The sequence below is a fragment of the Microcebus murinus genome, chromosome 12 (genome assembly GCF_040939455.1).
Source record: "Microcebus murinus isolate Inina chromosome 12, M.murinus_Inina_mat1.0, whole genome shotgun sequence".
In the NCBI taxonomy this organism is placed as follows: Eukaryota; Metazoa; Chordata; class Mammalia; order Primates; family Cheirogaleidae; genus Microcebus; species Microcebus murinus.
In genome coordinates this window covers 65018735-65041518 of record NC_134115.1, presented here as the reverse complement: position 1 = coordinate 65041518, position 22784 = coordinate 65018735, and the positions used below count along the sequence as shown (strand labels likewise).

The window sequence follows — 22784 nt, the reverse complement described above, 5'->3', positions numbered from 1 at the left end:
GAAGAATAGAAAGCTCAAAGCTGAAAATCCATCGAATGTTTATATTTAGAAGAGAAAGAAGCAACAGGAAAAGTGCAAAATAGAAAGATCACGTGCTATCATATGATAGCACCCTCAGCAAAGGTGTTGAAACCTAGAGATTTCTGAATACAATTCCTGCCTTTGTCATCTATTTCCTGTATGACTTGGGGTACTTTTGCCTTTCCAAGCCTTGGCTTCCTGGGCTGATAAAGCCAAAGAAAGTGAGGAATAAATAAAGTGGCCACTGACTTGTTGAGAAAGTTTTCACCAGAAAACCTGAAAGGTGAAGAAGGTTCAATATGATAATGGTAGAGGAAGACAGAAAATCTGGAGAACATGAAAACGATGGATTTAGCTACTCATTGGAAAATTCTAGCAATGGAAGATAAGAGAGAAAAACCACAGGGTCAAATAAACTGCTTTCTTCAAGATGGAGCCCATTTAGGGATAAACATACAAATGAAAGATCTATGCAATATGAAAATAACGAAGGCAATAGAGATATGCAGAACCACAATGGCCATAGAACTGGGGAATGGGGAATACGAGGTACAGGCCAGCAGAATTCCTCTGAGCCAAGAGAGATGACAGTGCATCTCAATCTGTGAGATGGAGGAGAGGGTAAAAGAGGAAGAAGGAAGGGAGCCAAAGAATCCAAACTCTGAAATATTTGAAAGAAGTTTATTCTGAGCCAAATTTGAGGACTGTGACCCAGAGCCACTCCCAAGAAGCCTTGAGCAAGTGGACTCAGTGTGCCTGGGTTACAGCTTGGTTTTATGCATTTCAGGGAGATAGTGGTTACAGGTAAGGTCATAAATCAATACGTGGGAGGCACACATTGGTTTGGCCCGAAAAAGATGGGCCATCTTGAAGTGGAGGGGGGGGGCTTATAGGATAGGTTATAGGTGGGTTTAAAGATTCTTTGGCTTGTAATTGGTTAAAGACATGAAGCTTTGTCTAAAGGCCTGGAATGTTTCAACATAAGGAGCTGTTATCAAAGATAAGCCACACTGGAACATAGATTTGTTGTGTAAATTGAAGACCAGCAGGTTTGTCTTGCATACCCTTAGGCCTGTTAATGAGTTACAAAGCACATCTCCAAGAAGGGAGGGGGCATGATGAGGCATGTCTGACCTCCCTCCTCCTGGCAGACAATTTAGTTTTAGGATATTCCTTTGGCCATGAGGGGGTCCATTCAGTCAGCCAGTGGGGGGGGGGGGGCTGTGAATCTTAAAATTTTATTTTAGTTCACACTAATAATAGATGTTTCATTTTGTGAGGATTACAGAACAAGATATTTTTTCCTCTTCTCCAGTCTGAGTAACATTTCTTTGGGGACTATGTGTACTTAATGGTTTGCTGATGCTCACTCCATGATTCCTCTTTCTCTAGAGGAAAAAAAAAAAAAATAAAGAGTAAAATTAGGCTCTTGGGAAAACCCTAATTGTGCATAAGAACTACACCTTAATGTTCCAATAATTAGGAGTAATTATTTCTGCATAGCTTTGGCCTGAGATTCCTGCCTTTCTGGCTGTCAGGGGCTGCAGCCTGAGAAGCCCTGTTCTATCGAGTTAAGTAACAGAGAAATTCAAGGCGAAGGATATATGTTTTACCTGCAGAAGGAAGCGTCACTGTGATGAAGCGATCTTATAGTCTGTCCTCACCAGAAAAGCCATTAGGTATCAGTCAGTCTCACAGTTTCAGGCTGTTGCTCCTTTCTTGGCTATTTGAGACAATGATCAAATATTTGTATCCATTTCTCCCTTCCTCATAATTACATTTCATTATGGTGCAGGGGCTTTGAAGGGAGACTCATCAATTGGATCAAAACTGTCAAACTAATCTTATTAAAATTGTATCTTCTATTGCAATTCTGGAAAAAGTTTTCAATCTCCATTATTGCGTACTGAGTAATGTTACAGCCAGCTCTCTTTTCTTTTCCAACCAGATTACCCAGTGATAATCTGGTTTCCTTTATTTTCTTTTAAAGTTTTCACCTCTCCTGTAGATTGCATTAAAATTTCTATAATTTTGGTATTCTCCTGATCTAGTGATACTAGAAACAAAAGATGATTCAGGCTACATATACCCTTTCTATCAAATGTTTAGTAAAATGTTTATGAGAGATTTAAAGATTTTTTAAGGCTTCACAAAGAAGAAAATGTAGAGGATAATGTTTGAATGAATAAACATGTGTTTGTGTATGTGTATATGTGTATAAAATCACTGACTCCTGTTAAGCCTCTAGTTAATGTCACACTTCTACTCTCTACTAATCAATGTTAAATTTTATATTATAAAGAGATGAAATTGAAATACTTTGAAACATTTTAGAGAGGTTTTTTTTTTGGGTTAATTATATAATTTTGGGTCGAGTTGTAGCTCTTTGAGATAATTTCAACCAAAGTATCTTGTGGATATTTTTAATGGGGCTCGTTGACCTCATGGGAACAATGAAATCTTCCAAGCAACTAGCAGTCATATTAGTCTTTTTTTTTTTTTTTGAGACAGAGTCACACTCTGTTGCCTGGGCTACAGTGCCGTGACGTCAGCCTAGCTCACAGCAACCTCTAACTCTTGGGCTCAAGTGATCCTCCTGCCTTAGCCTCCCGAGTAGCTGGGACTACAGGCATGTGCCACCATGCCCAGCTAATTTTTTCTATATATTTTTAGTTGGCCAATTAATTTCTTTTTATTTATAGTAGAGACAGGGTCTCGCTCTTGCTCAGGTTGGTTTTGAACTCCTGACCTTGAGCGATCCTCCCACCTTAGCCTCCCAGAGTGCTAGGATTACAGGTGTGAGCCACCACCGTGCCCAGTAGTCTTTTTCTTTATTTCTGCATCAGTTGTGGATACATGTGCCAGAAACTACATAGTAACTTGAAGAGAGATGGTTTAATATAAAGAATTATAATTATTTACAAGGAATTAACTAAGAGGAAATAAAAACCCCCAAAATACTTTAGAGTTGAGGATATATATCCAAGGAAGGAACAAATTTGGCAGTGGAGGAAGGGAGGTTCCTTTCTAGGGTGGGGATTCAGACCTCATTGAAGAAGGTAAGGTTGCACCCCACTGTGTGGTAGATATTTCTGGATTTTCCTGAGCCAGAGTGTGTTCAAATCAGCAGGCTAAGGGTGAATACAGAGAATCATCTGCTGAGGTGCCCACAAAATTTTCCTGGAAGCTGCACACTAGGGTTGCTGCTGAACTTGTTGGGAGCTTAGGTCAGGCACCATGTGGTCTAACCAGGAATCTAGCAGAAAGCTGCCTGCAGGAAACTCAACAAAAGGCCATCACTGGGAAGGCTCTGGGAAACAAAACAGAATGCCCTTGGAACTCGCCCTTTGGAAGCCAGCTGCAGTGCCCACAGAATACAACCAGAGGCTGGCATGCCACTGAACTTGCTTCTGGCAAACCATCTGTAGTGTCTGTGAAACTCACAAAGCCACCTGCTTAACTCATCAAAGGTGAGCTCCACTGAATACCCTACCTGCCATCCTAGACCCTTACAAGCAGAAAGAAGCAAAGTACACCAGACCCAGAAACAGAAGCCCCTTCTTCCATGAGTGTCCCTCTAGAGCCCTTTACTCACAAGATTAGCACTTTGCCAGCTGCCATGGAAGAAATGTTCCAGTATCACAAACAGGACAATGAAGAGTAGATTTGGAGCTGAGAGGCAATAAATTTATAACTGGCACAATTTCATACACCAATACCCACATGAACAAACTAGTAATACATGCACCTTCACTTAAGGTGCCAAGATTCAACTATGTACTGTCTAAAAAAATATGAACCTCCTGGAGAATAATAATGTATAAATTTCACAGCATTGAAATGATGCTGTTTTCTAGAGGACCTGTGGCATTTAGCTTACCTTTCAGTAACAATAAAAGACAAAAATAATATTTTTTCAAAACACAACTCTTAAAACAGTTGTTGTTTTATACAGTTAGTTAACATATTAGAAATCCTAAAACATATATATATATATATATATATATATATATACACACTCCAAAAATGGCATTCCAATTATCTGGCAAGAAATCATTTTTTCCAGGGGTCCTCAAACTTTTTAAACAGGGGGCCAGTTCACTGTCCCTCAGACCATTGGAGGGCCAGACTATAGTTTAAAAAAAACTATGAACAAATTCCTATGCACACTGCACATATCCTATTTTGATGTAAAAAAATAAACGGGCAAAAACACCCACATGTGGCCCGCAGGCCGTAGTTTGAGGACAACTGTTCTAAACAGTCTCTGTAGGCCTGTAAATCTACAGCTATTTAAAGTGCACAGTGAGGGTTAACTCCAGCAAGTCTGGAATTCATCTGAACTATTTTGCTAAAGTACCTGCAAGGCACTGATCCTCGGCCAAAACATGAAACAAACCAATTAATAGTGTTGCTTTGTAAGCATGAATCAGAGGAGTTTCAGGGTCATTCATACTATCTTGTCAGCCTTGTTTATTGATTAGGAGTGAGAATGGTGATTTACACCTGGTCTTGGTGAAACCTCCAGGGCCGGGAGGGAGAAGTGGTTCTCTGCTGTAAGGGCTGGTTAAGTAACAAGAATATGCCTGCCTGACCAATGGGCTATAAGAAACTCTGGCTAATACTGTTTGGGGCTCCCTGATTCCAAGGTGTTCTGTACCCATGCCAGTGCCTTCTGAACTGAAAGAAAAAGTGCTCCTGATAAGGCCCTTATAGAGAGAAGGCAATTAGAGGTCACAGATGGCCTCTCTGGACCCCTTGCTGGGAGACAGCCTTTGGCTGTCATGCGCATCCTTATTTTAATAACACTGCTATATTGTATCCTTTTCTTGAAACAAACTATAGATTTATCAGCATTGTCATTTTGGGTCCCTGGTCTTCTTTGGCAACTAGACCCTGTCTAACTGCCATTGTTAGCACAGCAAGGTTGGTTTAAGGTATAATCATTGCTGATTTCACAAGGTAAGTGAGAAAATATTCCAAATGTAGAATAGGTTTTAACCCAGAGAGAACCACTTGAGAAACAGTTTTGTAAAGACTTTATGTGTAAGAGCTTCAGAAATTTTCCATTTACCACCTTCACTCTTCCCTTGCTTGAAATTTCTCTAGATTTGACAACTATTAATGGAACCCTACATCCCATCATGTTGCCTTTAATATTTCCAAGCCAGTAAGATTTTGTCATTTTTATAATGGAATCCAAATGATGAAATGTGTTAGCTCTGGGCTGCATTTTTCCTTTTTCTGAAAATCCAAATATTGAGAACAGTTTGCAGCAAATGACACTTATATTTCTCATCTCAATTTCTTATCTAATGTAAGATAGTACCACACTTCACTTTCTTATTGAATATCTGAGGATTCTATTAGATTTTCTTGGTTTTTGTGAAGAACCATCCCATGCCAGTAAAGGACATGAGTTCCTCTTGCACAGAAAAATGTGTTTTATTTTCAGAATTTGTTTCTTCAAGCTCTGCTTGTGAATGTTTAATCTACATTAGGATAAAGAATAAAGTACTGAACACTTTTCAATACATTGTCTTTTCAATAACATTCAAATAATGTTATTTATCTTCTTTAAAAATAGAAATATAAACTAAGATTTTGTTCAGGGCTTAAACAGTGATTATGTTTAGATTTTTACCTGATTAATGTATTGGATGTAAATATTTTTACCACTCATTGTAATCTAGTCAAAGATATATTTTAATTTCTAAAATTGCCAAATATTAAATCCATAGGTGAGACAAAACATCTAGCCAGTCCACCTCACCTGCCATTTCTGATGTGATAGTCTTGGGGAAGAGTACTGTGAAGATCTAACCCTACTTTGATGGACAGCATCTGGTGGGAGAAGAGGCAAAATCAAAGAAAGGAACAGTGGCTACGGTGAACACCTTTCTTGTCCAGATAATTATTTGAGACCCAACTCAATGCCTTTCCACTTGCTCAATAAAATTAAGCCAAACAACCTAATCTGTGGACCCAAAAGCAGCATAGATCCAAGAGAGACGGTAACATCACCTCCATCTCCAGCCATATCATTTACCTCTGGGGACCTGAAGGGGCAACTTAGGGTGTGAGCAATTAGGGCTATTTCCATTTTTTCCCATTTGCCTAGTAAATAGTAAAAGCCCCTTGCTTTTATTCAAGTGTTAAAGCTATTTAATTTAGGGAACCAAGAAGGCATAAGCTAGGGAAGATTGAAATAGGCTGTCTATAAATTACATGAGACCAGAAGCCATACCTAGCACATTTTCAAACTGTTTCTTTAAATGAAATTCTTACTATAAAATATGTCTATATTAGTAAATTAGAAAGGATTATACAGGTTAGTGTCCACCTTGCAAAGTGGGAACTTATTCCGACATAAAGTTTAGAAACTGAAAACATATAGTAAAATCTGCAAGGCAGTCCTAATTATAGGTAAGTATAAATGTTTATATAAAAATGCCTTTGAAATACTTGCAAAAATCTTTCATCCATAACTTCATCTTTGTGAAAAAGAAATAGTCACTCAGCAAATAGTCCTTCTCTACGACTTTCCTGCAGTGTAGCAGAAAAACAAAGCCTAATGGATAAGATTGGCAGTCATTGAATATAGGTTTTCTCAGTGGAAGACATTTCTTCAGTTACCATATTCAGTTACTATATGCTTTGTCATTGGGCACAGATATAAAAGGAAAGGGGAGAAATTAGCAAACTGAAAACGTAGTCCTAATTTCGGATTGAACCAATGTGGGTATAAATCCCCAGCTCCCAGCTCTGCCATCAACTGTATGAACATGTTACTTGAGTCCCCTGAACCTTAGTTTCCTCACTTGAGAAATGAAAACAATATTGTGGTTATTTTAAGAATGTGATGCCTAACATAGAGCCTAGAACATTGGGCATATTGAAATCATTGCTGATGCTGTTGTTATACCTATCATTATGGTCCATCTGAATTTTAGACAAAGCTCTGCATTTTTATCTCTCCATGCCTCAGTTTGCTTGTATATAAAATATATACAGGTTGATTTAGACCCATAATCATGGGTTCTGACTGGCACTAACATTCTTTGAATCAATGACATTTTTCTCTTATGAAAATTCAATAGGCTAGAGGTCACTGTTTTTTGCAAAAACCTGTGACTTGAGATAATCTGAGCTACGTGAAGGCAGCTTTGGATTGTCACTTCCCTGAGTTCACAGGCAAGCTCCTGTATTCCATCTCTTAGAATATCTCTAATTAAGAAAGGCTACAGTGGTCAGTGTGACCGTAAAAAGGATTCATGTTTGAGAATCAATAGGAAAGAGATAAATATGCACAATTATTCATCAGACATTAGTATTTATGATAGCTCCAAAAGAGCATATGCACATCTTGCACATTTTTCTACAAAGAAATCTGATTTTAAAGCACACAAATCATATTGGAGTATAATAGGTTGTAGATAGGCCTTTAAAAGGCAAATAGTGGAATTATTACAGTTGGAATTTCGAAACTAGTAAAATTAATCAATGTTAATGAAACAAATGCCTAAACATTGGGTGAAGGGGAATTTAACAATTAAGTTAGGTCCTTATTATATACTATACAAAAATAAATTACATATAGATCAATGATTTCAATGTGTTTTAAAGGTAAAAGAAAACACTAAAAAAACAGAGAAGTGTATTTTTAGGTTTTTCAATGGGAAAGTCCTTTTTTAACATATTACCATAGTCAGAAAAAATATAGAATAAAACTAAAAATTTGACTACTTTTACAGATAAAGTTACTCTATGGCAGAAGATATCATCAAGAAAATTTAAAAAGACAAATGACAAAGTTTGAGAATATGTTTTAACATATACCAAACAAAAGGTCAGTATCATTCTGGATGAGGTTGTGATAGCATTTTGAAGGCATCACTGCCATAAATTCAGAGATATCCCCATTCAAAAGCAGCCTAAGCCACTCCTACCTCCATACAGGATTCCCCAGGGACCCTTACACAAGGAACCAGAGAGAACTTGACCCAAACTATCATCTATTAACAGCTAACACCTATGCAAGAAACTAATATTCCAAACGCACTAAAAATCTATCCAAAACGCAAGCCTTTGTCCCAGGGTCTCATCAGAGCCTCTTAATCTTACTGTCCTCACCTTTTAGCACCACCTACTTCCCCATATAAGTTATGAAGGACATTCTCAGGAATGATAACACAGATCAAGCAGGGTAACCAGGCCTTAACAGTGTCCTGACTTGGTTTATCAATTCTCCTGTACGTACTTCAGGCAAAAATGGCAAGAAATCGACTGTTTTGACGTTGGTGCCTAAAACTTGAAACTTTAAAGAGAGAGGGGAGCATGGGTCTCCATGTTTGTAAGGTACAATAATCTTACCTATGATTAATTGTAGTCCAATGAATGACAAGCTCCAAGCGGATATAACAAATGATTCTCCCTTGTAGAAGAGTGAATGATAAAAAGTGACAACATTACTATTGGGAAGCCGTGGTAATTCTCTGTACTCTCAGAAGAACTAAGCTGAAATCCAAGAATCCATCTTGAGAAAACTATAGACACCTTTGTTCTCACTAAATTCTGAGGCTACCCTTATTCAGAAAGCGTAGGGGAGTTATTTTTTAAAATGGCCCTAGAATTAGAAGCTTGTCTCCACCATTATTATTTGTGTGATCATGGGTGTGTGTTTTAAACAATTAAGCTCATTCCCTCACCTAAATTGAAATAATACTTACCTTTTTAGGTTTGTAGCAAGCATTAAATGAGATACACTAAGAAAACTCTATTTTATGCTATCTTATACTATAATGTTTCTCACCAAGAAATAATCCAAGTTCTAGGTTTAATCCAGTGCCTAGCACATAGTAAAAATTCAATCAATGTTGTATATTTTAGTCTGCTGCCTTTCTTAAGAATATATCAAATTTGTCAGCAATATCTAATAACTACAGTAGTAGCCAAACCATCCTATCAAATGACAAACTACTCAAAGTTGAAAGCTAATACTAATACTTCCCTGCAGGCCACTGGACAGACACTGTAGTCTTCTTGGAGAAAACTGAATTGGCAGGTTTTCTAGAAAATATAGTTTTTGAGCAATTTCAAACTGTACACCCTAAGGCCACTATAAGAGTTGTCCCCTATCTTCTATTTCCTATACTGATAACTTAGCAGGAAGAGACTTTCAATTTATCTTGTAGATGTTATTTGCATGAAACAAAAATGCAAGTCTCTACAGCTTCAGTCTGACCCACGACATAATATCTGCTCTTATTGGCTGAGGATTTTGCAGAAAGGAGTACATAAATTGTATAAGACTGGCTTAGCCAGTTTACTCACACACATTTCACTACCAGACATGATCAAAGCTACATAAAACCACTATCCAAAGTCACCTTATAAGTCTCCATGTGCTACTGAGATTTCTAACCTGTTATTTGAGAAAAACTGCTTTGATGGCATATTTAAATATATTTTTATGTCCAAACTTTGATCTTGGTTACAGCTAAACCATGGAGTTGATGAACCCTGGTAGAACAAAGAGAACGAGTCATTTTCTGTTATAACTCACATTATATTGTGTTCTCACAAGTAACAAAAAAATATGGTGGCTCTTTTATTTAATGCATGTCTGAGTCAAAGGAGAAATACAGCAGTCCCTCACACAGCAATAAGGGCTAAGCTATGTTTTATTACATGGATATAGTTCTATTTTTATTTAAAAAGAATATAAAGATGGCTGATTCACACTAGTTTCTGGGCTTTAACATTTCCTTTCTTTTTAGTTACTACAGAAACTTGAAATCTGAAAAGTCGAACTGTCAGTGAAGCAACGCATTCGTTTCTTATTCTTTCATAACTATTAAATGCATCTCACGTAGCAAAGCTCTTTTTCTCCCCCAGAGAATCTGGCAGCCACAAGACTTAGCCTTACCAGTGTCTGTGGGTGTCTCTGAACAGCAGTCAAGTACTAGGAGAGAATAATGGGAAGTCACTGATATGTTCCAGAAAATCAGTCTAGCAGCTCATCAAAAATTTGGCAGAAAGAAAATTAATTTTTTGAAATCTTTAAAGACTTTATTTAAACTCAATTTTTGGAGACCAAAAGGGAAATCATATTTTTAAAATCTCATATAAATGAGTTCCATGGTCCATTAAAATCTTTTTGCTGTTGTATGATTTTTTTCATAGTAAAATACATTGCTCATGAATATATTTCCACTTTATAGGTCCCTTAAATAAAATACCAGAAAAGAATGGAGGAGGAATAGGGAACTAACATTTGTTGGGTACTGATGTTTTGCCAGAAAGATCATAATTCACTACATATGTTATCTTTTTCAACCTTCACCACAATCTTGAAAAAAGAAATGTAGAAACAGTAGTATAGTGGTTAGAGCCACAGGCTTTGGCATCAGCTTCATCTGAGTTCCCATCCACTCACTAGCTAAGTGACTGTCAAACTAGCCTCTCTGAGTTTCCGTTTCCTCCTCTATAAGTGGGGTTGAAAATAATACTGTTTTGAGTATTAAACTAGATAAAACAAAATTCTTGGCAAAGTGATGTGCACATGGCAAATACTCAGCATATGGGAGCAAAATAAAATGTCAGCACTATTATTCCTTTTACATATTCAAAAATTAAGGCTCACAAGTGAAGTAACTCATTCATACCTCAAAAGTGGATCATAATGGGGCTACAGTTTAATTTTTTTTTTTTCTCAAGCTCCAAAGTCCATAGCTTTAAATTCCAAGATTCCCCTAAGAATCATTGCCTAAACAATCAAAAGAAACGTTTTGATTCTATTTAGGGAAAAAAGAAAATATTGTGCAATTATTTCTTTCTTATTTATAGATGAGGTGAATAATTCAGGTATGCACTCTCTTAACTATCCATATTTCACAGGAATAATTTGGAATATTTCTGAAGAGAAGGGTAGATGACAGATAAATGAAACTGAAATATTATATGGAAAAATAGTACAACACAAATGATGCCTATCTAGATGACAGGGACTGTGAGCAGGTAGTCTCCTTTAGAAGGATAGGGACGGGACGAGACTGGTTATTATATTTAGTTCACTGATGCTTAGAGGTTAAGTGACTTGCTCATGGTCATGAAGCTTTTAGGTGATACAACCAGAATTTTAAAAGCATAATGTCTTGTATTCTAAGCTACAAGTTTATTTATTTTTTCACATTGACAGATAAAATTGTATATGTGTACTCTGTACAACATGATATTTTGAAGTATATTTACATTATGGAATGACTAAAGCTATCTCATTAACATATGCATTATCCATTAAAATATGCATAGTTAGCATTTTTGTGATAAGAACACCTCCCTTTTCTCCACATCCTCCAACACTTATAATCTTTTGTGTTTTTTTATAAAAGCCCTTCTAACAGGTGTGAAGTGATATCTCATTGTGGTTTTAATTTGATGATTAGTGTTGTTGAACATTTTATCCTGTATCTGTTGGCCATCCATGTATCTTCTTTATTTTATTATTTCAAATATTATGGGGGTACAATTGTTAAGGTTACATACATTGCCCTTGTCTCCCCTTCCCCCTTGAGGCAGAGCTTCAAGCGTGTCCATCCCCCAGACGGTGTGGATCCCACCCTATGTATGTATATACCCATCCCTCCTCCCAGCTCCCACCTGCCCTACACCCGACAAATGTTTTTCTTTTTTTCTTAACATTTTGGTTACATTTTATATCTTTGTCTCTCCCTAGCAAGGGTTAGAGGTATGCCCTTCCTCTCCACAATGTTCACCACATACCTCAGATATGGGACTAGCCCCCAACTCCTGAATCCCTGGTGAACACCACCACCCTTTGAGCACCATAGCGTTAATCAGTCAGTACCAATTTGATGGTGAGTATATATGGAGCCCATTATTCTGATCTTGTGTCACCTCACTTCAGATAATGGGTTAAGCTCAATCCAGGATAATATAAGTGGTGCTAGCTCACTGTCGTTTCTTAGAATTGAATAATATTCCATTGTAAACATATACCAAATTTAATAATCCACTCATGAATTGACAGACACTTGGGTTGTTTCCATGTCCTTCTATAGGGAATTGTGCTGCCATAAACATTTGGGTGCAAATGTCTTTATAACAGAATGTCTTATGCTCTTTTGGGTAGATGCCTAATATTGCTATTGCTGGGTCGAATTGTATTTCTATTTTTTTAGCAATCTTTGATAAAGCAGACAAAAATATACAATGGGGAAAAGAATCTCTCTTCAGTAAATGGTGCTGAGAATACTGGATAGCTACATGCAGAAGATTGAATCAGGATCCCTACCTCTCACCTCTCACAAAAATCCACTCAAGATGGATAACAGATTTAAACCTAAGGGATTGGGAAAACCCTCTCAGACATTGGCCTAGACAAAGAATTCTTGAAGAAGAGCCCCAAAGCAATCAATGCAGCAACAAAAATAAACAAATGGGACCTGATCAAATTACAAAGCTTCTGCACAGCCAAGGAAACTATCATTAGAGCAAATAGACAACCTACAGAATGGGAGAAAATATTTGCTCTCTACACTTCCGATAAAGGTCTGATAACAAGAATCTATCTAGAGCTCAAAAGAATTAACAAGAAAAAATCAAACAACCCCATCAAGAAATGGGCAACGGAAATGAACAGAAACTTTTCTAAAGAAGACAGAATAATGGCCAGCAAACATATTAAAAAATGCTTAACATCGCTAATCATTAGAGAAATGCAAATCAAAACCACAATGAGATATCATCTAACCCCAGTGAGAATGGCCTGTATCAAGAAATCCCAAAACAACAAATGCTGGCAAGGATGTGGAGAGACAGGAACACTCTTACACTGCTGGTGGGACTGCAAATTAGTGCAACCCTTTGTGGAAAAGAATGTGTATCTTCTTTTGAGAAATGTCTATTCATGTCTTTTGTACATGTTTTGATTGGGTTGTATGTTTTTCTTGCTATTAAGTTGAATTCCTTATATATCTTGGATATTAACCTCTTGCCAGATGTACAGTTCATCCATATTTTCTCCTGTGCTGTAGGTTATGTCTTTACCATGTTGCTGGATTCCTTTGCTGTGTAGAAGCTTCTGAGTTTGATGTACTCCCATTAGTCTACTTGTGCTATTGTTGCTTGTTAAACTACTGATTCAAACGATGTAAGTTATACTCCAAGAATCTTGTTTTTAATCAGAGTAAAAATATATATTTGTTCATATGTCAAAAAAACAAACAAATCTATTGAAGAAAATCTATGTATTTTTTGTAAGATGTAATCCTAGTGACTTAACAAAAAAAGGCTATTATAGCCCAGACTGTTTTGAAAGTTGTCAAATTAATGTCTGTAGTATATGAAGCTTTTCTTATTTTTATTTAAAATGGCATGGCTCAGATAGCAATGATTGTAATTCCCTGGATCCCAGATCATATTATCATGTTTCATGTTTCTTGCCTTTATGCATGGAAATACCACTACCTTGAATATTTTCTATCCTTCCCTCCTTGCTTGTCTGGCAAATCTATTGTGGCCATTTTAAGCCTTAGTTCAGATATAGCTTCCTCCAGAAAAATTTCCCTAGAGGAAATGCAGGGTGATTGCTAATTGTTCCATTTTCTAGGAAATATCGGTTCCTTGTATAAATTTATATTGCTGCTATCATACAGTAGAATATTTTGTTATAATGTCTGTATTCCCTGCTAGACTAGGAACTTGTTGAGCACAGGCACTGTGTCTTAGTCATTTTGGATGCATCACATATAGCAATATCTTCCGGTACATAGGAGACAATCTGTAATTTTATTAATTGAATTATATAGAAACTATAAAATTAACATTTTGTTTAAGTTTAATTAAAAATACATAATTCCTTAATGGAATTATAAGATATTGAGATTATGCGATTATGAGGTATGAGAGATTCATGAGTATTGACATCCATAGATACTCATAAAGAGATTATGAAATATGATTATGAAATACTATGAATTATGAGATATTATGATGAAATATATGAAATATTATAGAATCAGGAGATAAATTTATCCATACTTCCTACTCTTTTACAATGATTACAATAATATCCTGTTTTTTTAAGGAAGATTTATAGGTGTACTTTATCCAGTTACAGTTTTCACTTAACAATTGGATTCTTATGCTTAAAACTAGCCATTTAGAAATTAAAATACAGTTTGCCCTTCAACAATGCAGAGATCAGGGGCACAGATCCCTTGGGCAGCTGAAAATTGCATGTAACTTTTGATTCCCCCAGAACTTAACTACTAATAGCCTACTGTTGACTGGAAGTCTTGCTGATAACATATATGGTTAATTAATACATACTTTGTATTTTATATTAATATTTATGATGTACTCTATTCTTACAATAAAGTAAAGAAAAGAAAATGTTATTAAGAAAATCATATGGAAGTGAAAATACATTTACTATTCCTTAAGCAGAAGTGGATCATCATAAATGTCTTTATCCTCCTCATCTTCATGTTGAATAAGCTGAAGAGGAGGAAGAAAAGGAGTTGGTCTCACTGTTTCAGATGTGGCAGAGGAGGAAAATACTCCATAAATAAGTGGACCCACACAGTTCAAACCTGTGTTGTTCCAAGGTCAATTGCACTGTAATAAAGACATTATTTTGAATTTATTTGTATTTACTACTTTAAAAAATAATGTTCAACCTCTGGTTCTATTTACATTCTCTAAACTTTGGATAACCTTAAAGTAACCAATCTCAAAGCAAACTTATTAAAACCTAAATTATCTTGAAGAATTACATTTAGTAGTTTCCAACTAATGACCATTAGGCCAAGGAATTTATAGTTATGGTATATAATACTCCTTTCTTGTTTCTCAATACGTTTTGTTTGTAAATTGGATTTGAAAAGCACTTTTGACAAAGATCACTGACTATACATGCAAATTAGTGTTGCCTTTAAGCTTAAGTGCAACTCTCAGCCTGTGCTCCCAAGTAAATAACAAAAAGCAGCTAAATCATCCACAAAGTTAACATGAAATACTCCCCAGCCCATCTGACATTTCAGTACAAATACCACTTAGAAAACCAAAAATACATCAGGGTAAAATTGCAGAATATTTGAAACTAGCAGGGATTTCTGTCAAGACTTTCATTTTACAGTGACTTCTGATTCCTTAAAAACATATATCAGCCTTTATTCTCCTTTGAAAGCATCATTGTTACATTAGAAGTCCGCTTAAGAAGATCCTTGGCACTATTTGGAAGGTTTTTCGCTTTGTCTGAATTGTATTTCACTGACCTCCCAGTGGTTCCACTATTGCACACAGCTGGCTTTCTCCTCTATGTTCCCTTAGAGTGTGGAAATGGAAAAATGTAATGGCCAGCCAGGTACAGGAGCCTCACTGTGAAAATTCTGGTTCTTCTCACAGTATTCATCAAGACAAATTGGTTTTCTCACAGGTTGTTCTTAAATGTAGATAGACATTAGTACAGTTGCTGTTGTGTTTAGTAATTTTCTATATATTCTCATCTGCTTTGACTCTTCTTTGATTGGCAAATTCTGTCAGATTTATTCATTGGCCTTACATAGCTTTAGAAATGTAAGAGTAATTTCTTAATCCCTGGTCTATAAACTATTTAGTTAAAACTTTATTTCCCTAATGTTGCTGATTATGTTTTTAACTCATTGGTATAGTTAACCACTGAATACATATTTTAAGAAACCCATTGGCTTCTGTCTATGTCTAATGCTATAAAATCTAGCAGCAACTAAGATTGGGCAACTTTAGAGTTGACTCCTTTTTCACATACATTGATTCATTTAGCATTTTTGAGGCAACGTATTAGTATGTTAAAAATAGTAACTATAAAAATATATAGATATGGTTGTGGATGAATATAGATATGTAGATCTGTAGGTATCTCTCAATTCACTATTATGGGCATGCTGTTTTGATAACAATATCCCTCCCCACCCTGTTTTTTGTTGCTGCTGCTGTTGTAGTTTTTGTTCTAAATTTGCCTTCCTCAATGTTATGCTTCAAGACAAAGTGATACATATGAGTATTATTTCCCATCTAACAAAACTAAATTAACTGTTAGCATTGGAGTGACCTGTGCCACTCAACCATTTGAACTAGTGACATAGTAACATATAAGTGCAAAAACAGTCAAGGCAAGACATGGTTGAATTTTATCTGGTCAGAGACATACTGCCTGCAGGTCTTGAGCAAACCTACTTAGCTAAAACAGTTTGATATTTCCCATGGAATATGAGACAAAAAAAATTAATTAGATTTACCCAGTGAGAAATAAAGAATTTTTAAAAAGGCAATGGGAAAACCGAGTTTCCCATATCATTGCTTTCACATACCTTTCTATATCTCCCATTACAAAATGCTCTTAACATGATGTTATTTTCTTCTTCTGGTTTTCTCATGGAAGCAGGACCGGGTACATAATTTGTAGGGTCCAGTGCAAAATGAAAATGAGGGGCCTCTTTTTCAAAAATTCTCAAGATTTTCAAGATGGCAACATCAAGGAACATTAAACCAAGTTCTGAGCAGGAGACCTCATGTATCTGTACACCACACACCTATGAAGCCAGCCCTACAAGAAAAGGTAAACTGTAGACCATATAGAGCAATTTGATAAGAATCATCAAGATCACTATATATACATGCTTTTTTACCCATTAATTCAATTTCCAGGGCTCTATATAAAGGAAATTTCAGAGCTTTGTATATTAATATACAAAATATACGAGTCCCAGTGTTATTATAATAATGGAATACCAGAAAATTTAATACTAAGAATAAATTGTGTGCTTTTACAAAGATATTAGTAAAACTGTTTGCTTAATGAAGTTATAAAATGCTGTTAAATGAGAAAAATGGGACACAAAACTAGAAATAAAGACTATTGCTTCTCTCTCCTTCTTCCCACCTTCACTATTTCCCTTTATACATTCTCAAAACTGAAAGGGCATTTAATAAAATATTAATAGTGGTTAATTCTGGGATATGGAATTATTCATGATTATTACCTTCTTTCTGGGTTTTCTGTCTATTCCACTTTTCTACAAAGACCATGTATTATTTTTACAACTAAGGAAAAAAAAATAAAAAAATAAGGTGTTCACCTAACCCGACAGTTTCTAAATAAATAGTTGGAAGGAATAAATTATTTAAGCAATAATACAAATAGACCTACTGCAAACATGTCACACTCTCTCACAATCTCCCATATAGTCTTCTGAAGAAGCAAAATTTAGTGCAGAAAGCAGTGTTTCATTTTAGCTTACAGTGTTCTTGGTCTACTTGCCCTGCTAGCTTATTCCATTTACGCCAACACTGGATGATTTAGTGTCATTATTGGTAATGTACAGGTTATCAAATTTGGGGCATAAAACTATTTAAAATGGTTTTATATAGAATATATGCCAATGGCTTATTCCCAGAACACGGGTATCCTGCCATCAAAACGATAATGATTAAGTATTGACCAAGGCTACAGGTGATGATTAGAAAATAGTTCAGAATTTTGAAATGTCTTAAGTCCCTTACAGCAAAACTGAAATAAGGATTTGGGTAGAGGTCATTTATAAAGGAGGTGATGACAGGGATCACTTGTAGGGAGGGAGCAAGAGTGAGAGGTAGTTTAAAACAAAACAATAACAGGACCATTATTGAACTGCTTATTACTGTGGACAATGGGTAATCAATTGCTCTGGTGGCCATCTGAGGTGCTACATGGAATGCCTCTTGGCATTTTTCCATTTTTCACTTTTCCCACTGAAAAACAAGAAGCTGAGATATTAATCTCCCCCATTGTTGAGGATTTCCCTTAAGGCATTAACTACCTTGTACTTCTTGGCTGCCTGTAAACATGCTGTGGAAGCTTCTTTGACTAGGAAAAGAGAGATGCAGCTGATGTTGGAGATGGGAAGCTGTCAACATGCCTGGGAACTTTATCCACCACAGCCACAGCTGAAATCAGAGGTGGGTTGAAGGAATCTGACACGAAGCTTTAAAAGTGGCCACAAATGAAAAATAAAAGGAGGGAAAGTGGAAGTGTAAGAATGAATGCTTTGCAACGTGATCTCAGGACAGATAAAGAAAACTGATGAGAAGTGTGTTTGATTCCATCTGTTTGCATTTGTAAGTGGGGAGGAAAAGAAGACGGGAAGAAAGGAGACTAATCAGGCAGCACCACAGTTCTTTTATGTGAGCCATGCTCTGGCAAAAACTTCACTACCTATTGAGGAGGCAGATTGTGAAAACTGTTCCCAGATATATGTGGGAATCCTGTGCTTATCACCCTATGAAGATAAAATGTATTTCCTGTAATTCTTTTCTTGTCAAGCATCCAAATAGATCTGCATCTCTGGATACACACCAATGCTTATTTTTAGAGTATTTTTATTCCCTTGCTTCTTAAACAATAAGACCCCAAATCATCGCTAATCCACAAGTCTATGCACTACAAAAGAACTAGAAATACCTTGGATAATCAGGTCATTTCTATTAAGCCCAGAGTAGGTTATGTGACATATCCCCTCTCACCACAGCTGCCTTGAAAGATATGTTCAGTGACTTGGAGAGACATGACAAATGCATCACCATGAGCTGATTGGTGAGTCTCTCCTTAGTGATTTCTCAGCACTTCGTCCACATTTCTGTTGTAGCACTTAACGCAATCTACAGTAATGCATCTTGTTACTTGTCTAACTCCCCAGACACTGGCAAGTTTCACAGCGAGTGAGGCCTTGTCTTATCTACATCTACACATATTAATACAATGCTCACAGAACATTGCTTGATGCGGAGTGGGTGAGCAATACAAACTGGCTGAATGAGCAGATAAAGCATTTTCTAGGTTAACATTCACTGGTTTGTGTCAAATAGAACAACCCTGACATGGATTAATCAATCCTTGATTCTGCCACTACCAAGCAGGGTATCCCTGGATACGTCAACAACCTTTCCTTGATCTCATTTTTTGCTCATCTTTACAGATAAGGGGGTTGAGAAGATGATGCCTAGGGTGCCTTCAAGCTCCTGTAATCAATGATCTATGTGTCACAGCTGTTAGCTCATTAGAATGCATTAAAGGAATTGTGTCCTCAATTCCCTACCTAACTTTACAAAGTACCTTCAAGTACCCCGTGACTAACAGTGTATTTATGTTTGTGTGTAGTGATGATAAAAGGGAAATTATACTTTTAAATCAGGAGGCTAGAAAGTAGCATTGTACTTCTGTTCTCCTCAAATTTTAAAAGCAAGTATCTTTGTTTGCTTTAGAGGAGTTTTTGTACTCTCCCTTATGATCCATTTCAATTTCTAATCATTGCTTTTAAAGATCTGAAGATGTATGTTAATCTTTCAATAACCAGAAGCAGACTTTGTGTTAATACATCCTTTGTTTTTGCAACTCCAGCTTCTAGTTAAGCAATAAAGAAACATTTTATACACTGTATTAATAAACCTTAATGGAATGTCAGGCATTGTGCTTATTCTAGAACCTGGAAAAACAAGATAGAGATGTCTTAATGAACTAAGGAATAAAGCCAATGCAAAATGATACTTCTACTGTTTATTCAGAGCTCAAGAACTAGAAATTTTTATTTTAAAAAATAAATGTTTATCCTTAGTACTGTTTTACTAATAGGTATTCTGAAGAAATAAGATAGCAATTGAGGAAGAAAATAAAAATGAAAATCATGGAACCTCTGTTCAAAGGAAAGCAATGAACTCAGAACTATAGTTTAAAGGAACTGAAATATATGAGAAAGAATCAGAAAGTTTTAAAACAAACTATATTTTAGAATATCCATTATTTTAATCAGGCATCCTTATCCATTCTCAGTGCTTTTTTTAAACTTTTTTTTTTCAAATTTTAATTCCAAAAGTGTATTTGCATGACCTTACTTTAAAACAGATTGACTAAATCCAAATCAGAATTTCAGTCTCCCAGATCATTAACAGAAAGTGATATACATACATGTGGCAATATCTCAAAGCGTTTTGACTTAGGCAAAAAATAAATAAATAAAAATAAGTAAAAATGTGCTCACCGCATCCCAAGACGTAAACAGGTGACAGTTCCTAGTGATAGCATTGGAAAAAACATAATGACGAATCAGAGGAGAACATTCAGAAAGGAATGCCATAAGTCTATGGGTACATTTGTGTTGAAAAAAAAATGATGTGCCAGCAACTTAGATGAATTTCCAGAGAAATAGGCTAAGTGGAGAAAAGCTTGTCCCAAAAGGTTTTATGCTGGTTCCATTTCTATAACATTCATGAAATGATAAAATTGTAGAGACAAAGAACGTATGTATTAGTGGTTTTCAGAGGAAGTGGGGGTAGTGAGTGGGAAAGGTTGTGTGATTATAATAGGGCAACAGTAGGGAGGATCTTGCAGTGATGGTTCAGTATCTTCTCTCCAGTAGTGAACACACAAACTTGCACAAGTGCTAAAAATGCATAGAGCTAAACTAACTCTCTCTCTCACACACACACACACACACACACATACATACACAAGTACATGAAAAATGGAAAATCCTACTAATATTAGATTTCATCAATGTCTGTTTCCTGACTGTGATATTACACAATCGTTATGCAAGATGTTCCCACTAGAGGAAACTAGTTAAAGGGTAAATGTAATATTTCGTACAACTGCATGGGAATCTATAATAATCTCAAAATTAAAATTTTAATTGCGAAAGTCAATAAGAAAAATATAGAAAATCAACCCATTAGGAAAATGAGTCAAAGACTTGAATAAGTACTGAACAAGAAGGAAACTCAAATGAAAAATAAATCTGTAAAAAGTAATCAGGCCGCTTGGTAATCAGGGAAATGCAAATTTAAACCACAATAGATACTATTATGCAGACTGGTTAAAAACTAGAACATTTGATAAAACTAAATGTTGCTGAGACATGAATAATCAGAAATCTTATACTCTGTTAGTGGGAATATAAATGAATATAACAACTTTGGGAAATAGGGTGGCATTTTTCAATAAAATTGAAGATGTGCTTACCTTGGACACAGAAATTTCATTCCTAGGTATAGAGAAATACTTGCACATATGTGCCAACGATGTGTGTTCAAAAGAATGTTCACAACTGCTTTTTAAATAAAAACTGGAAATAATTTGTGTCCATTTACAATAGAATGAATAAATAAATTGGAATATATCAATACAATGGTACTCTACATGACAAAAATAGACATGATGTGTAATCATACACTACAATGTGGATTGATCTTGGGGAATGTAGTATTAGGTTAAATATGCAGCAAATGAAAAAAAACCACTATATCATTCTATTAATATAAATTTCTGAAGCTATCTTGTTTAAAAATAGCTATTCAGGTGGTATGTTTACATGAAAAGGCAGGGGAAATAAAAGACCTTAGAACTTAGTATAGTGGTTACACATGGAGGAGGAAGTGGGCTAAGATGGGAGGTGAAGGGAAAGGTGTTATGAGGCCTTAGGGTGCCCATCGCCTTCTATTTCTGATTTGAGAGGTGATTATACATGTGTTTGCATCACAATCATTTGTCAATCTGTAAATATATCTGCACAATTCAATATATAAAAATGTTGCAAGCTCAAAAAAAATAAAATGTGAAAACAAGATTGTAGGATTTTGTTTTTGTTTTTACCGAATAACTGCAAACTCAATTTAACAAGCAATAATACACAGTTAAATACACAAAGTAAAATCATTTGAAAGTTACAGATCTCTAAACATTAAGCATTTTATATTATACTCCTTTCCCACCTTAACCTCCACTCAAATGAAATATTAAATGCAAATGTAAATAATTAGCTTTCCATAATACAATAATTTTATTTATTGGTGCATTGTGAATGAATAAGCATAAATAATTTTGTGCTTTGGTTGTAATAATCTACGTTGACAACTTCTCTCTTCATCTAGACACTTATTTCTGATCTTATTTTTTTTTTTCTGGTACCATAGTAAGCACTTAATTAAGTTTGTAGAATGCATATGTTTATACTAATAAAAATCATAGTTTCTAGTTTTCATTTTAATAATTTTAAATGGAAACAGATTATGTTTTTATTTACAGAAAAAAAGAATAGAATAAAATAAGCCGAAACTATTTTCTTCTTTTCTGCATTCTAGCAAATGAAAATGTGATCTAACTGGTTTCAGACTGGTTTCGTTTAGTAACTGTGGTCATTGTTTTATTAAATGGGCTAAATCTGTGGAAATGGAAACTCCTTAAATTACTCAATTATATTTTTAGCTTTTGAAATTCAATTTGGGAGCCAAGATTGTAAATTCTTACTCCCACCTCCTCCCTTAATCCACAATTTAAATTCTGCATATAATTCTTCATGTGATAATTATTTGTGCATTAAATTGTGTCTCTTTGTAGACTAAGGATTCAGGATTTCTCTGAAATTTCCCATCACCTCAATAAGAAAAAATAATGCAGTAGCAATATGGCCTATGTCTCCTGATTTCTCTTACCCTGGATATGCCCAGCCTCCCATGGCCAGTCTCAGATTTCAATTTAGGTTTGTCTTTAAGCAAGACTCATTCCAAAAAAAGCAAGTCACTTCCCAAAGCATTAGTGAGCGACATCAGCTTTACTGGAGATTACAGAGAAGACATGGACGTGGGTGTATATGTGGAAAAACAGCACTTTTTACTTCAATGTAAGTAACCTTCATTGGACATCTCTTACCAAGTCTGTTTTTTTCCCC

At 35.6% G+C, this 22784-nt stretch overlaps 1 long non-coding RNA gene across 1 annotated transcript in view; it reads right to left on the bottom strand.

Moving 5' to 3' along the window:
- Positions 1-1282: 1282 nt before the first annotated feature.
- Positions 1283-22784, bottom strand: part of LOC105873752 (uncharacterized) — a 91762-nt gene continuing 70260 nt past the window's right edge. Inside the window, exons 2-6 of the long non-coding RNA XR_012922192.1 lie at positions 20100-20130; positions 16398-16633; positions 8395-8455; positions 1635-1744; positions 1283-1407 (exon numbers count right to left, since the gene is read on the bottom strand). This is a non-coding gene — a long non-coding RNA (uncharacterized LOC105873752). The remainder of the gene's footprint in view (positions 1408-1634; positions 1745-8394; positions 8456-16397; positions 16634-20099; positions 20131-22784) is intronic.